The sequence below is a fragment of the Nipponia nippon genome, unplaced genomic scaffold, assembly GCF_047370975.1.
Source record: "Nipponia nippon isolate SJK-2023a ecotype South Korea unplaced genomic scaffold, ASM4737097v1 scaffold_10, whole genome shotgun sequence".
Classification (NCBI taxonomy): Eukaryota; Metazoa; Chordata; class Aves; order Pelecaniformes; family Threskiornithidae; genus Nipponia; species Nipponia nippon.
In genome coordinates, this window is record NW_028262291.1 from 20,358,488 (window position 1) to 20,373,513 (window position 15,026).

The 15,026-nt window shown below is 49.4% G+C and overlaps 1 protein-coding gene across 1 annotated transcript in view; it reads right to left on the reverse strand.

Moving 5' to 3' along the window:
- The window catches only part of CD151 (CD151 molecule (Raph blood group)), a 36,386-nt gene extending 24,455 nt beyond the window's left edge, over positions 1–11,931 (reverse strand). Inside the window, exon 1 of the mRNA XM_087745843.1 lies at positions 11,774–11,931. The gene's annotated coding sequence lies outside the window, so the exon portion shown is untranslated. The remainder of the gene's footprint in view (positions 1–11,773) is intronic.
- Between the last annotated feature and the right edge of the window lie 3,095 nt (positions 11,932–15,026).

Below are 15,026 nucleotides of genomic sequence, written 5' to 3' on the forward strand. Positions count from 1 at the left end.
GCATCATCTCCACAGGCGCATTAGAGTCCTGCTGTCACCCCTCGGGATGCTTGCCAAATCCCTCCTTTCTTCTACCCTGGCTCGAGCTACTGCGTTTTGAACAGACTGCTCAGGAGAGATGTAGACACTTAACTCCTGCTAATTTTGATGAAAGTCAGGTATTCAGCGAGGAACTGTGTGCCTAATACACCTGAGGAGCCGCCTGTTCTTCAAGAAAAGAGCTGTTTCTCAGAAGAGCACTTAGCCCTTCTGCTCATTTTTTCAAGACTGTTTAGTCCCCAGGGGAGAGACTTACTGAAGCATAAATAACAACGAGCATAAATTTCAAACTCAGCAAGGATTTACATGTTCAGCACCACACATACCTGCAAATTAAGCGTTTTATGAAGGAGTTAGTCAGTCCTGGGCAAGGTGATGGCTGGCTTCGGGATCCTTGAGGATAAAAGGGACCTCAGTGTAAAACCAATTTCACCATTAAGAAAAAGAAAGAGTGAGAGAGAAAGATAGAGTGATCGAGCATGCCTGGGACTGCATGTGTCTGCTCTAGCACTGTTCCACTACAAAGCAAACAAAAAACCCTTCATAGGGCTTTCTGGTCCTAACAAAACATATGCAGCCAGCCACATCCTGAGAGTAGAAAGCCCCCGTCTGCTGCCCCCAGAAGTGGATAACCAGGGAAGCAAATAGTCCCTTCAAGCACTCAGTCCCCATCGGGAGCTGGAAGGCAGGCCAGAGACCAGCACGCACTGCGCGACCAACGGGAACTCCTTCTGCGTCAAACAACATCCTCTTGTATCTCATAAGGCCTCCTTTATCCTGAAGGATCCCAAAGCACTTTACGCTATTTATACACAGGAACCACTTCACTAGTCATTGAACTGAGGAGAGGAACAATAACTGTCTCTTTTCTCTCACTCGAAGCACCAGAAATCAGTGCCTGGCGTGTGTTTGCAGAGAGCTCATAGCAATAAGCGTTTGCCGTGACGAGGAACAATAGTTCCGATAGGTCAGGGTTAGCCAACAGACAAGACAAACTCTTCACTGCAGTCCGCTACTGGTATTTTAAATTCCATTTTCCCAACTCTGTTTATGGGCATTGTGGGGTTTGTGGGATTTTTTGTTTGGGTTTTGTTTTCTTTTTTTTAAAGCAGTGCTTTGTCTGCACTGGAGAACGTACCAGTAGCATTAAACCACATTTCTAAACAAAACAGTTTGTGCAGAATCAGCTTTCCGCTTGATCCCTTCCTATTCATTACCTTCCTATTCATTACATTCATTTTCAGCTCACCTCTCAGAAGCGAAGCCACTGGGTCCTCAGTGTTTTCAGGGAGTGCTCGCAAAACCTCTCTGCCCTGTAGCCATGCCAGTACTAGGACCAAGCCAACAAGCACTAAAAACCCCGAGAGGATAAAAACCCTCCCAGCCCCCACAAAGCCTATTCAGGCAATTCTGTACAAGAATTCAAAGCGCTCTCCAAATAATGCAGCGATGATGAACATTTGTTCACTCTCTACGAATAGCTGGGTTTTTACACAGTAGTTTGAGCTCAGGGCGAAGACTAACCTAAGAGCACGTGCTGTGGTGTAGCTAGTGCACAGTCACACAAAATTTGGCTGCAGTCTCATTGCAGAGGTACTTTCAGTTTCATTCCCTACAAATCTCTGCAGTAAAAAGGTGACTAGCTAAAAGCTGGTAGATTTTCTACCTACCCACAGCATCAGGTGCATATCCCACGGCAGGCCATCATCTTCACCTCACTGAGCTCACGAATGAATCGCGGAACTTTAAATCCCACTGTCAAAAATACATGCAGCAGCTTTTGGAAGAGAGGGTAGGCAGCTGGTGTGCCTCCACGGGGTACATTTCTAGCCTCTCAATGGCAGAGTGTTCTATAATCTCACCGCCTGAAACACCCTTTGCCTCCTCAAAGCATCCCAACAAAGAAAAAAAGGTAGCATGTTATAATAGGAGCAGAGAGAGATCAAGTGACTCTCCCAGCTGAGAGAAGGGGTGGATTTGCTCTCCTCACATCTCAACATCTATCCTCTATCTGCCGAGCTGTTCTGTCCTCTGGAAGACCGTTGCAGAACACAAAGCTGCAAAATGCGAAGTTTTCAAGCTACTTGTTAGCACTGCCCTGCCCATGCCTGAGACACCTGACCGCAGACAGCACAAAGCAAGAAATGCACAAAAAGTTGGCACCAGCTTTAGCTTTTGTACAATACCTGTTTTGCTTTGAGCAGGCTGTTCCTGGTCGCACTTTCTGCACTGTAAACAAGCAAAGCAAAAGCCTCTGGAGTCAGCCCACAGATCTCACCCAGGCAGCCTGCCTCCATTTCAACTCTACGAGGATCATACTTTAAAAGCAGCTGAGAAGGGATTTGACAGTGGAAACTAAGGTTAATGGTCTTATTGCTTCAGCCATGCTGCTGATTAGCTTGGGACTGGTGCCAGCCATGTCAGAGAAAACCTCTCAGCGTATTAGCAATGGAGCTGGTACCTGCGGTCCTAGGAACGGGGCAATGCACTCTGCAGCGCCCCAGCGCAGCAACAGAAAAGGGATTGTGCAGCCACAGAATGGGGCGACAGCAGCTCTCACCTCAGCATGGCAGCTAGAGAGATATCGGTAACATCTCCAGGAGCCTCCCTTCCTACCCAGGACAGCCACCTCATGTGGGAACACTCTCACACTTGGTATTACCCACTTCGCTAACAGCAGCGCCAGGAATGGCCAAGAAGTCTCTTCTGACCATCCATCCTTATATATCCCCGGTGTCCATGGCTCTGAGGGTGTTTTGGAGTGATCATTGAATGCCCTGAGGAGTTATATTCCTCTCCAGAGCTAAAAACACTTTACTAGAGTCAGATCAAATATCAAGCACAGTCAAGGGCAAATTAAATGACATTTCATTTCCCAGAGCCGTAAGTCCAACTCCATAGGAGCTCTCTCTCTCCTGTTGCTATAGGAGCAATGCTGGAAACAATGCTCAAGCCATGCTGCTTAAGGCTGCCTTGAAAAGGACCATTCTTCCAGTAAAAATTAAACAACCCCCAGCCAAAAATAAAACATTCCTCCCTCTTCCGCCTCACTCTTGCGTAGCAGATTTTAATGACTCCACCAAAACCATTTACGCAGCTGTTTTTAGACCAGCCTGCAAACTTGACAGGGAGGCACCAGCATGTGAATAAATAACTGGGAGGCAAGGGCTGTCCTCAAGGCAATTACTTGCTGGCCCTTCACCAAGGCTGGGGGCAGAAGAAAAGATAAAAAGAAGTCTCTGACCCCAGAGCACACACCAACAAGCTCTAAAGAAATCCCTCAGCCCCAAGCCGTCAACCGCTTCCGTGAAACACCTCGCTCCAGCGGTTTGTATACAGACCTGCACGCAGAGGCACCGGGAGCTGGGCTTGCTCAGGTCCTCTCCACTGCTTCAAATAAATGCACGGGCAAAGAGCAACTCTCCATGAAAGGTACAGAGCTATAATCAGTAAAGACATTTTGGCAAGTCTGTCTCAGCATATCATCCACTTCATTTAGAGCTGGCAGGAATAAGTAACTGGAAAAGCGGTCCTCTACCAGATGCCAGCACAAACCAGATGGACATCAAACGAAGCTGGGAAATCCTGCAGGGGATTTCTCCACCAACCCACCCTCAGGTTACCCTAGCACTATATGAACAAGCTTCATTAAAGGAAAGCCTAAAAGGAGTTTGAAACTTAATCCTCCCCATGCTCCCCCCCGACCTTGGAGGTAAATTTTCAAGTCAAGAGGGACCATATGATCTCATCCGATCCTCTGTTATGTTAAAGGTTAAAATTTTAAAGGCTAAAAGTAGTCTGTTCTACAACTCTGGGACACCCTGGATTAACCCTCAAATACCAGGAAGACTCAAGCAGACTTCAGGAGATGGGAGAAACCACATACTTTATTCCCTCGGGAGCCTCTCCAAACATTACGGGCACATATTCAGCAGACTACTACTTTGAGCTCAGCAGAAAGAAGCAGAGTATTTTCCTCTGCGTCCAAGAGACAGGAACACGGCAAACATCCGGCGCTGGGCAGACTCATTATCCGTCTCTCAATGCACCCCATGCCATTAGTGAGCAGGAGGGGAAAAGCAGTCCACAGCATGGTTCACTTGTAGGTTATTTAAGATGTTCAGTAAGTCCTTAAACATTAAAAGCAAAAAACACTCAGAGAAAATCCAGGAACAACACAGCCAAAAGTTTCTGAAGAAACCGAGTAACTACCTTCACTTTGACCTGAGTTTCGGCCAGTACTAAATGCCCACTGTGAAAATGAGGTCCCTCTAGGATATTAAGGGACAGAGGAACCCAGAAAACAAAAGTCACTTCTTGCTTTGGAAGAACTAAAACTCTGAAATTTATGCTGGAAGTAACCAGGACAATTCTGGCACAGAAAATAATCCTACCGACCTCAGACGAAAGGGTGTTCCAGGACTGACTGCTCTGGTGGTGTCACGGCCACCTTCCGGCCACCCAGAAAACTCCTCACTGCAGTGGTACATGTGCACACAGCAGCAGCATCTGACTTGATAACCACTACCGTGTGCACAGACGCAGGAAAACAAAACAGACTATTTGGTCAGGGTGATACAGGGAGAGGGGACCTGGGCAGGCCAGATGTGGTTATCAATGTCCAAAATTGGGAGGATGCTGCTGATCTGCAGCAGTGATGCTCTTCATACACAGGGAAACCAGCTTCCCACTTACACACTTGTAAATATACTGTTGATAAGAATTGCATTGATATAACTACAATAATTCAATCTGGATACTCTCACGGCTCTCATCTAAGTTGGCTTCCCCTTCCTTTCTTTTTTTATTAAAAACTTGTTAAAATTCCTGATGAAGTAGCAAACAATAAACCCCCTTTTTTCTACAGGGGGCGTTTCTTCCACATGGGGACAGATGCAGCCAAAGTAAAGCTCAAGTTTTTCCTCTGCACCTGCATCTGCTTTTCCCTCCTTCCAGGCTTCTCACAGCACACCTGTGAGTCAGGATCCACGCTTCCCCAGCGCCTGACCAACTCTGAGGGCAAACGGCCCAATGAAGTCAGCAACCAGGATTTTTTCCTGGTGTAAGCACAGTGGTTTAAATTTCCTTTTTTCCTGTCTTGGGACTCATTGCACACACCGGAGGTAAGCCCTGGGCAGTGCACAATGGACAGAGCAGGCTTTTGTTAGGCTCTCCAGAGCCCATCTCCAAGGCTGAGCACAGCCTCATTCCCCACGTACAGCACAGGAGCTCAGCGGGACACTTGTACTCTTTCCCTGCTCAGGAGGAGGAAAAAACCAGCAAACTGGGACTCAAAGGCACAGAAGCCAGCCTGACAGTTCCTCCTCCCCAAATACAGAAGGAGGTCCTCCTGATAACAGGAAATTTGTCCTTCCAAAAACCCTCTGAGTGGACAAGGTAACTTGGAGACCACATCAAATCTCTCTTCTCACCTCTGGCAAACCCCTCACCTAAGCCAAGTCTGGAAACAAAGATGGAAGAGGGCCACTCCATATAGCAAGGGGGAACCTGCAACTAACCACAGCTTCCAGCTTGCTGGCAGCTCAACTCCTCAGCAAGTTGCACTTCCACACAGGACTGGACTCATCCCTTCTATGCTACAACAGCTGAACCCACAAGCGCGAAGCCCAACACTTTCCCATAGGCACCCTCCTTGTGCACAGCACTCAACACACGCAACCGAGACCCATTCTTGCTCCAGAGCTGGCTGCTCCAAGGCAGCGCCTGCCACTGCCATGTGTCCGGCTTCTACGCTCGCCGTACGCCGCTGTGACTGCACACACAGCTGCCCACCACCTCCCTGGGAGCTCTGCATGCAGCTTACAGTGACCACAGAGAAAAATAACAAATCAGCTCTGTTTCCAGAGGAATGTGGGGGGGAGATATGGGATATGAATTCCTCCCTTCTGGATTCCACCAAAGCTAGGAAGAAATACTGACATTCACCAGCCATGACTCATGCCTGCCTCATCCGGCACTCCAGAAGTCCCGCTCACTGGCTGGCATGCCAGAAATGCCAGCGTGGCTGGCATCTGCTGGCTGGCTCTGTTAGCATATAAATTTGACCAAAACCATCCTTCCCCCTTATTTTCTTTATTGTTGCAGTATGGTGGTCACTGAGGGTCAAAGCACTCCCTGAAAACACCACCACACAGGCATCGCGGCTGTTGCTCTGGCAGCTAACAGGTCAGTGAGGTTCAAAACTTGATCCACTTCACACAAGACAGAAACCTCTCCCCCAGAAATTCCTACCTCAAACCACTCTTGGTCCCAATTTTAACTGGATCTCTTAACGGAGCCAAAGAATCCGTTGTTCATACTCCAGCTATGCTGGTAAGCCATATGGTTGTATTTAAAGCACTGCCAAGGACGCCTCCGTTAACCTCCACAGAGCGTAATTCCTGTCTGCCCCTCCTTCTCCCACTAGACCAGTATCCTGCCCCCACTAGCAGCTACTTATGCTTACATTCTTCTATAGAGGAGTCGGCTACACTTTCAGTCCCATGTTGAGCTTACTGCACTACTGCCTGAAATGAACCTACCGAGCTGTACAGCACTTTTCCAGCTCGGACTGGAGAGCCATAACCACCCGACCAGCAAGAGGAACTTAGGTTAGCAACATGGACCAAGCTGGTAATACCCAAATGTGGCCCAGACCCCCAAACCCACCTCTTATTCTGCCATGCAATACCAGGAGTACAAAACAGTAATTATCTGCTTGGTCTTTCTCCCGTCTACTTCTCCCCCATAGGGGCAGAAGTGTTCCAGGGAGAGGTATTGGACATGATTTCACCTCACCCGTTTGTACAGCATCTCCGGAAGGTGTTTGCTCCTCTGAACCTGTCCCTCTCCCACAGTGGCAAAGATATGTGGGAAACATGCTGCAGACTTCATCCCACTCCACAGCTTCTTAGGAGCATGCACCTTCCACTTTGCAGCTACAGCGATAAACTCCACCGAAGCACGGGGACTTAGATAGAGCCTCACAACTCTGCACTGCCCCAGCTCCCCACTGCTCTGTTTAAAACCAGCTCCCTGCTGCTCTGGTTTTTTTCCTATAAAAGCAAACAGAACCTGGGTTGGAAAAGTGAACTTTGCTCCTTTTGCATTCAGACCTGTTACCAGCAATAGATAAGAAACAACAGTCAATGCCAAACATTTTATGTCACCTACTTCTGGCTCAACTTTTCCTTACAAAGCCTCATTGCCGCTGCCAGCAACAACCCGTGGGTCTGAGCAACAGCCACTCTCGCACCTCCCATACGTCTCACTTCCACCTCTCTTAAGAGGCCGCGCCACATCCCACATCCTCCATACTCCCTCACTTGGATGCAGACACCTCTTACACACGTGCTCAGCAGGTAGAAAAAGCGATTCCACATCAGCCTACGTGGATGCAGGCAACACACCCTGTGCAACTCACTGTACAATTAAAATTGCATTTAATTGGCTGTACCCTGCTGCCAGCAGCTGTGGGTCAACACCCAAATGAATTTAAACAGCTGCCAAGGACCCTCCCTTAACCTCCACAGAACATAATTCCTGATGTCCTTCCTTATCCCACTAAACCAGTATCCTGCCTCCAACAGTGTCCAGCACTGCTGGCATCAAAACTATGCATGAAATATACACACACACACAAATATATATATATATATATCAATAACTCCATGAAGACCCCAGCTGGCATGTCATGGCAGCTACTCTTGCTTGCATCCTTCTAAGGACCCGGCTACACTTTCAGTCCCGTGTTGAGCTTACTGCACTACTGCCTGAAATGAACCTACCGAGCTGCACAGCACTTTTCCAGCTCGGACTGGAGAGCCATAACCACCCGACCAGCAAGAGGAACTTAGGATAGAAACATGGACCAAGCTGGTCCTACACAAATGTGGCTCAGACTCCAAAATACATCTCCTACTCTGCCATGCAATGCCAGGAGTGCAAAATAGTAATCATCCTCCTGCTCATTCTGCCAAGGGTTTTATTACTGTGCAGCAGCCAGGATGCAGGACTGACTGAGTCCACTCCCCAGGATGCCAGGCTGTTGAGATCACAAGAGAGGAGCCTGTCAGGCGGGACAGAGCAGGGCAGTGGCGAGAGAGATGCCCATCAGCAGTGCTGCTATTACAGTGCTGATCCTTGCCAAGAGGGCCTGGCAGCAAATGCTTTTTGTGCCACGAGGAGGGGTGGTATGAGGTGCTCTCCACAGAACTGACAAAACACCGCATCTCCATCCTGCAGCCCTGCTGTTCCTGGTTTCTCCCTCCACACCCTGGCTTCAAGCATGGGGTGGCAGGGAAGAGCACATTTCTCACAGATTGGGAAGATGGTCACCATCCTGGAGGAAAGCTCCACCAAAATGCATGTGCAAAAAAGAATGGGAAAATGGGGCGATGTTACGAACAGTGACACTGTTCATTTCATTTTAGCTTTGCTGTGGCAAAAGGAAAATCATGTTCAGGGTCTGAAAGGCAGGATGAGCAAGCGAGATGGAAGGAGACCCGGTCTTCACCTTCAGGATCTTGAAGGTTTTTAAACAACCAGGGAGACTAAAGTTTCTGTTCCTCGCAGCCAGGGAAGCTGAGATGGGCTGTAACTTCCAGGAGTCACCCTCCCTCAGGCTTTCCATGACCTCAGCTGTCGGTGTTCACGCTCAGGGAAAGCTGGAGATAACCCAGTGCCGAGCCCAGGAGCAGAGAGTAGAGGTGGCGAGTGAGAGAGCATCTTCTCAGGAGGTTTCAAGAGCAAAACTGATGAGGCCACTGGGGATAGTAATAGTAGACTGGGACATGAAAAAGCAAAGCTCCCTCCCTTTTTTTTTTTTTCTCAGAGTCAATCCATCCATCTTTTATCTTTGTTAGTTTCTGTCTTAAACAGAAGGCACAAGAAAAACAGAGGGACAGCATGATTGCTTTATAAGTGACCAAATCACCTGGAAACGTCAGACGGGATAGTTTGCCACACAGAGGTATACATGGTGATAAGAGATGTTACATGTACAAATACATGTAAATACACATTTTCCTCCTATGCATAACAAGTAGCCCAACGCACTCCTTAGAGCAGAAGCCCAACTTTGTAGAAGCAATGAGTGAATTTACCTGTGGGATGACCCAACTAGAGGAGACACAGCTCACCATTCAACTACTTCAGGGCCGTCTCAAGAGCAAGGGAGTTGTTGCCTGGTCTGTGCATGTGCAATGGGAACAGCTAGAGTTGTGCTACAACTTTAATTAGCTGGGAATAATATAATATGTCTGCTGGAAACTTCCTAAGGGGGACAGATAGCACTCTGTCAGCCACTCCCACCTAGCATTTTTGCTTGACAAGGGAATACAAGCAGCTTTCTTCCACCCCCTTCCTGAAGAATCTCTCACACCCATCAACACAGACTTTCGGAGGCTGCACTGAAAATACCCTTCACAGAGCCAAGATTTCAGCCGTGCATGCCTTACTGTAATTGAAGAGAAGCCTCAGAGTCCTGCCCACTTCCAAACTGGCATAAGACCTCCCTTCTGCACAAGGGGGCTGGGAAGCTAACGCATTGGAGAAAAATCTTCTCGGGGTGGTATTCCCTGCTTACTCAGAAGATGGCTTTTGTATTAGGTCCAAGAGAAGGACAGCCACAGCCCCAACTGGGCTGTCAAAGTTCCTCTTAGTGTTCTGCTTTTTGCACTAAGCACAAACCTTCTTTTAATGCACCTGCCTTGAGACGGGAGAAAGAAAACTTGACTGTTACGCTCTCCCAAAATATATCGCAGGATGGACTAACCACCTCAGACTCCAGAGTACAACGAGATGTCATACATGGGACATTATCTCAAGCACATAGAAAAGGCATGTTCTTATTGTTTACTGGAGTCAACATACAGCAGGGACTGCCAGGACTTTTAACCAGGCAACTGGGGGAGTCATTCTCCTCCATTGCAGAAGGACTCCACCAAGAAGGCAAGCCATTATTTTAAAAAGCCGCAGGCCAATCAATATATGCAACAGTTTGGAATAAAACATGCTTTTTGCAGAAATACAGCATATGGACAGAAAGACATCCAGGTCAGGAACTCAAAGACATCATTAGGAAACTACAGAGCAAGGATGTGATCTCAGGATAGTTACATGGGAGAGCTCAAAAGCTGCCAACTCCTCCGACTCACGAAGCAAGCTTTCAGCAAGGACATCTGACTCAAAGTACTGGCACCCAAGAGCAGCTGTAGCAAACCAGACCCAGACCCAGACCCACCTATGCAAGCCAACATTATGCCTTTGACAGGGGCCTGTCACCAGATGCCTCAGGTAAAGCGTAAGTGATGCCGCCCGAAACATTGCCCAGCTTCCAACAATTTGCAGATCGGGAACTGCCTGTCCTAGGCACACAAACTCCTTCAGAGAATCTAAATACACTGAAACTTTCACATCGACTTTTCTAGTTTCCATTGAGCTCAGCAACAGCTCAGAAGAGACAGATGCTCTGCCCTCTCCATCACAGGCAGTCATCTTTGGTAGCAGCAAGTCATGCAGGAGGACTGGGATGGACTTTTGTCTGACTGATGACATGCTAAGAGACTCTTCAGCCTCAACAATACAGCAGTAGATATCCCCTCACACCAAAAGCTTCCCTAAGAACCTTGGCAATGGCCTCACAGATGGCAAAGGAAACACATTTTGGCAAAAGAGACTTGTCTCAAAACTCTTTCAACAAAACGGCCACCACTGGGCATTACCTTTGATGGGTGATGCCATTTTAAGCAAATGTTCCAGCAGACGCCATGTGAACTCTCAGAGCAAGCCAGGAAGGGCCGTAGCAGGCCAAAGGAAGTGAACCAGTGTAATTTAGCGGATGCTATAGAGTAGGCTGAAATAAAGATATGTCAGTGCTAAAATTCAACGGAATACTGCAACAGGTTGATTACAAAAGGACTCAGGAAGAGTCAGGATTTCTTAAAATTTACAGCAGTTTACATTCTTCCTGGGATGACACGGAGAAAAGGCGACTGGGAAAGCTTCCTTGTGGCAAGCAACACCACAGTGTAACAATAACCCATCGCCATCAGCTTCCCACCTCATTCAGCTTCCAGAAAATGAAAGAAGCGGAACATCGCCTGGATTTTGTGGTGAACAAGGGCACGCTCTCCCCCCCTTCTACCTCCAAGGGTCCTACAAGCCTGACATAAGGGCCAAGCCTTATTTGTACAACAGGGAGACGTAATTGAACAAAAGGCAGAAAGATAAATATCGTTTCACAAGATCACGGCAACATTCAGAACACCTTTCCTAATGCACTGACTGTGCACAGCCTCTGACACCCGACCCCCCCCGCAACAGGTTAAAACACTTTAAAAAAAAAAAAAAAAAAAGCAACAGCCAAGCCCCTGTGAAGTTGTACAGTGCCGCTGGGCGCTGATGGGGAAGCAAAGCAGTGCCGCAACAGAGCTGGCCTTCGGCGACGGCGGGCAGGTAGGGACGGGCCGCCTCACGGCCCAGCGTGCCGGGAGGGAGCGGCGGGCGAGGGGAGCGCCAGACCCTCGCTGCAATAAACGGGGCCCAGGGCAGCGCTCTGCCGCCCCTCTCCCAGGCCGGGCTGTCAGGAGCTGCCGCAGGCAGCACCCGCCGCCGTCCCGGCCTCCCCCCGCCCCTTACTCCCACCGCGCTTCCCCGCCGCGCCGCTTCCCCCCGCCCGCCCGCCCGCCCTTCCTCCCCGGGCGGCCGCCATTTCGGGGGCGCCCCGCCTCACCCCTCCACAGCGAGCCGCGCCGGACCCGAGCGCTCCGCGTCGCCTCACGCCCCGACCTGCCGCGCTCTGAGGGAAGGGCGGCACCGACAGAGGGAGGGCGGGGGGGCGGCGCGGCCAGCCCAGCCCAGCCCGGGACGCCCAGCGGGGGCCGCCGCCACGACTCCGCGGGGCGGTGCCTCGCCGGGGGCGCCTCTCTCCGGCAGCCGGGCGCTCACGCACAGCGCGGCCCCCCCGGCCCTGGCCTCCCGCCGGTGCTGCTTTTCGTTTCCTGCAAAGCAAAGCGCCCCGAAATCCGGCGGTTCGCGGGGTCTGCGGGCTCGGCGGAGCGCTCGGCGTTGCTGGTGCTGTGCAAGCCTGCCACGCCGTGCCCCTGGTTAGCAGTGAGCCCTGGCTCTCCCCACCTGGGCCTCACGCTGGCGTTGCCATTGCCGCAGGCAACACGTTACTGCAAACTTGAGCTGGAGCTTCTTTCTCTCTCTTTTTTTTTTTTTCTTTTGAGGCGTCAGACCTGCTTGTTAAAGAGTTTTCCATGAAACATCCTGTAAATCAAGATCAAGCCCTGACTGGCACATTGCCTCATCCTTCCATTACCTCATTTCAACTTCAGCCCAAACGCCTCTTCGCTAAGAAACGGCCCCACAGAGGCTGGGCTGGGAAGAAAGACCCTCATCGCCTCGCCTCGGCAGCGGAGCGGTTTCTTAGGGGTGGGTGGGAAGAGAGGAGACCTGAGCAGGGAGGGAGGGAAAAGGCCAGTTTAGCACCTCCTGGGTGTTGGCCTCGACGGTGACGCTTAGCCTCTGCAGCCTATGTGCCCAACTCTAACATCACTTCATCCTTCCCCATGAGTAAACCTCTCTCCTCAGCCCACAGGGATCCAACCTAAGCTTTCGCTGGAAAGCCAAGTGATTAAACACAGCCTTAGGGGACCAGCTCACACTTGCACATTGAGAGGTTTCTTGCAGGGAGCGTGCGGCAGAGGAGGCAACAAGAGACGCCGGCCCTAGCCCAGACCCCAGCCCCCTTGGGGCGTCCTGGGTAGGCAGCCGTGCGGGACAGCTGCCTTCTTGCCGTGGCCAGAGATTTCGTGTACAAACAGGAAAGACCGTAACCTCCCGCCGCAGCAGATTTGGGTCAGCAAACGGGCACGATTAGGCACAACTGCTGCCTGCGCGGCCGTCGTGTGCTTGGGAAAGCCTGCAGGTGAAGGTGAGATATACCACAGGACCCCCCACCTCCCAATCCTCAGCTTATTACTGGAGTAGTATATCTTTACTGGAGATATGTGTTTACCTTGAAAAAAAAAATTTTACCTGGTCAGGTCTCCTGTGGAGTAGTCCCTTCAGAAGAAGCGCACGGCTACACTTGTGTTTGCAGGATCAGGGCCTTATGGCTTGACATGTGCATGAAGCATGCCTTGCAGGCCTGAAGAGTCTGGAGCTGGGTTATTGTAGCTGCGCCAACTGAAATTTCTATAACTGACTCATAAACAGCCAGAAAAGTAATGAGCAGACTGACAGTGGCTCAAAGAGCTAACGAAGCTCTGAACTGCAGGACTGTGTGGATCTGTTGGCGCTGAGCAGGGGATTTCCAAATAGAGCTTTTAAAGGTGTATAGCATGAGCTATGAGATACATTTATACTTGGAGTTTAAGTACTTGGTCAATATATAAATGGACTAAGCAATTAACAAGTAAAAAGACCATGAAGACACAAACAGAAGAAGGTGACAGGACAGAAAATAATGTGTGAGAGACTGCATGATCCCTATAGCAGGAACAGCTTAAATGTGTGTAAATGGAAACTGTCCCTTGGAGTTCAGGCTGCTGGAATAAAGAAGGTAGAAGAAAACAACATCCTAAACCTGTGCAATTCCTGCATTTGTCCTGTGGGAAAGATTTAAACTTAACACTGTGGTTTAATGCTCACTCTTCAGCCCTGTTTTGGCTTTTCAAAAAGATGTTGTCAGGCTAATCCTGTTGTGCTTATCCTTAGCATATTAACATGAGAGAGAGAAGTGAAACGCAAGGCCAAGCGGGGTCCCTTTGCCTGGGTGCAGAGCTTTGTGCGACTGTGGCTGGTTGTCGGAGCAGCTGGATTTTTCACCTTTGCCCCGAGATCTGATTGTATACACAGCTGCACTATTGCATATGCCAGGATAAGGCTTCCCAGGCTATAAGAAGAGTACTTTCTTGTGATAGGATTCCAAAATGACTTTCAGAGTATGTGCAAAAAGTCACCTGTCCACTACGAGACTGCAGCCAATACGGTGCAGGAATAAGCCCCCAGGCAGAGTCTATTCTGCGTTCTCCCTCGTCTCATGCCACCTCAGGATATCCCCATTATTTCCTTTTTATTTATGCCACAGTTTCCAGCAGTGCAAAGGGTGGCTGCTCCCAGGGCTTCCCTTCAGAGACAGGAGAGATTCTGACAAAAACAGTAGTAGTAAAACGAGGAATTTTGTAGAAAGTCTGGTCTAGTTTGGGTCTGATATCAGACAGCTTTAAAAACTCACAACATGCCCCTCTAGACTCTAAGTGTCTGGGTCTTCCAAAAGGACATTTAAATATTGTGCAGAGAGGCAACAAAAGACCATCCAGTAATAAAACCTACCCTGGTGCCTCCTGTTGTCCAAGCGCAACCTGCTCAAACTCTGTGCCCCTTTGAAACAAAAGTCCACCCTGTTGCTGCTAAAAAAAGATGTTACAATGAGCTAACTGTGCTATCAGTTGGTAGCAAAGGAAATGAGTAATTATTTCTTTGGTCAAAGCTGCAGAGAGATTAGTTCTGTAATGCACGAACAACCAGGTGGAGCCATGCCAGGGCACCTTGTGCTTAAAAGCAACCAAATTCCTAACTCTAGTGAAAAGGGTGCATGGGGCATTATTAAAAGAAATGTTTAGTTCTACAAATATGGGTACAAGGTGAGAACGTGCCCTCTCTGAAGGCGCTACGCTGCCCCCAGACACTGGGGAAGCATCTCCCCTTCTTCTCCTCCCTGCTCTGCCTTCCCTGATCAGCTGGACTCTGGCTGCTTGAAAGAGATAAAAATAAGACTTGCACCTGTGCTACCGCCAAGACATGGGTTCCTGATCAACTCTCTCCCTACTTATAAACTTCCCGTTTGTACCACCATGGGGGACAGGCTTCTCAGCACTTCCTGAGCAGCAAGAAGGGGAGGTCACACTACAATCAGCGACTGAAGAAGGGAGGCTGAATCTCCTGCAGTGCCTGAAAAAAATCTCTCAACACAACCA